This window comes from Arachis ipaensis, chromosome B04, assembly GCF_000816755.2.
Source record: "Arachis ipaensis cultivar K30076 chromosome B04, Araip1.1, whole genome shotgun sequence".
In the NCBI taxonomy this organism is placed as follows: domain Eukaryota; kingdom Viridiplantae; phylum Streptophyta; class Magnoliopsida; order Fabales; family Fabaceae; genus Arachis; species Arachis ipaensis.
The window spans coordinates 48495064-48497400 of record NC_029788.2 but is presented as its reverse complement, the minus strand read 5'-3'; positions in this window follow the sequence as shown (position 1 = coordinate 48497400).

Here is a 2337-nt window from a genome sequence, read left to right as displayed (position 1 = left end):
CTGATGCTGTTGGATTCTGACCTCCCTGCATTCAAAGTGGATTTTCTGGAGCTACAGAACTCGAAATGGCATGCTTTCAATTGCATTGGAACGTAGACATCCAGGGCTTTCCAGAAATATATAATAGTCCATACTTTGCACAAGGATAGACGACGTAAACTGGCGTTCAACGCCAGTTCTCTGCCCAATTCTGGCGTCCAGCGCCAGAAAAGGAACAAAAGCTGGAGTTGAACGCCCAAACTGGCATAAAAACTGGCGTTCAACTCCACAAATGGCCTCTGCACGTGAATTGCTTAAGTCTCAGCCACAGCACACACCATGTGGGCCCCAGAAGTGGATCTCTGCATCATCCATCATAGTTTATCCAAATTTTGTAACCCTAGGCTACTAGTTTAGTATTTAAACAACTTTTAGAGACTTATTTTGCATCTCATGACATTTCAGATCTAAACTTTGTATTCTCTGACGGCATGAGTCTCTAAACCCCATTGTTGGGGGTGAGGAGCTCTGCTGTGTCTCGATGAATTAATGCAAGTATTTCTGTTTTCCATTCAAACACGCTTGTTCCTATCTAAGATGTTCATTCGCGCTTAACTGTGATGAAGGTGATGATCCGTGACATTCATCACCTTCCTCAAACCATGAACGTGTGCCTGACAACCACCTCCGTTCTATATCCGATTGAATGAGTATCTCTGAGATCTCTTAACTGGAATCTCCGTGGTATAAGCTAGAACTGATGGTGGCATTCATGAGAATCCGGAAAGTCTAAACCTTGTCTGTGGTATTCCGAGTAGGATTCAAAGATTGAGTGACTGTGACGAGCTTCAAACTCCTGAAGGTTGGGCGTTAGTGACAGATGCAAAAGGATATTAAATCCTATTCCAACCGGATCGAGAACCAACCGGTGATTAGCCGTGCTGTGACAGAGCGCGTGAGCGTAGTTTTCACTGGAAGGATGGAAGGTAGCCATTGACAACGGTGATCCACCAACACACAGCTTGCCATAGGAGGACGTCCGTGCGTGAATCAGAAGACAGAGGAAAGCAGAGATTCAGAAGACAAAGCATCTCCAAAACTCCAACATATTCTCCATTACTGCACAACAAGTAACCTTTAATTTATGCTCTTTTGGTTATTCACAATTCAACTGATAAACATAATTGACTTCCTGACTAAAATTTACAAGATAACCATAGATTGCTTCAAACCAACAATCTCCGTGGGATTCGACCCTTACTCACGTAAGGTATTACTTGGACGACCCAGTGCACTTGCTGGTTAGTGGTACGCGTTGTGAAAAGTGTGATTGAACAAGTTTTTGGCGTGAATCTTCGTGCACCAAGTTTTTGGCGCCGTTGCCGGGGATTGTTCGTGTTTGAACAACTGACGAATTATTTTGTTGCTTAGATTAGGAAAAAAATCTTTCTTTTTGGTTTAGAGTCTTTTATTATTTATCCCTTGCTAAAATACTTTAAACTTATAGCTCAGTTATTTAGAACGTGGTGTTTATGTTCATGATAATTGGCTATCATATTTTTAAAACCTTTTTCAAAAATAATTTTTCTATTAAATCCTGTGCCAAATCTTAAGTTTGGTGTTTTCAAAAATAATCTTTCCTAAAATTTTCGAAAGTTCCATAACTCATTTGGCTAGAGCGTTAATCTGTGTTCTTGATAATTGGGTTAGAGTCTTTTATATTCTTTTCAAAACCTTCTTTTTCATAAATAATATTTTCTCTATTAAATCTTGTGCCAAACTTTAAGTTTGGTGTTTTCTTGTTGATTTCCCTTTGGTTTTCGAAAATTTTGGTTTGGTTTTCTAAAAATTTTAAGTTTGGTGTTCTTTCTTCATGTTCTTGTGTTCCTGTGAGTCTTCAAAGTGTTCTTGAGTTTTCCTTGGGTCTTGATCTTAAAATTTTTAAGTTTGGTGTTCCTTGGTGTTTTCCCTCCAAAATTTTCAAAAACAAGGAGCATTAGATCTAAAAATTTTAAATCTTGTACTATCTTATTGTTTTTCTCTCTCCTCACTAAATTCAAAAATATCTTTTCAAAATATCTCTTCTAACTTCCTAACTTCTTATCTTTTCAAAATTTGTTTCAACTAACCAACTAACTTTTTGTTTGTTTCTTAACTTTTTCAAAACTACCTAACTAACTCTCTCTCTCTAATTTTCGAAAATATCTTCCCTCTTTTTCAAAAATTTCTTTTTTTTTTTAACTAATTAATTTTTATTTTCTTTTACGAAAAAAAAATTTTAATTCCAAAATTCAAATTCTTTTTAGTTATTTTATTTTATTTAAGTATTTACTTCTTATAAAATAAAATAAATTCTCT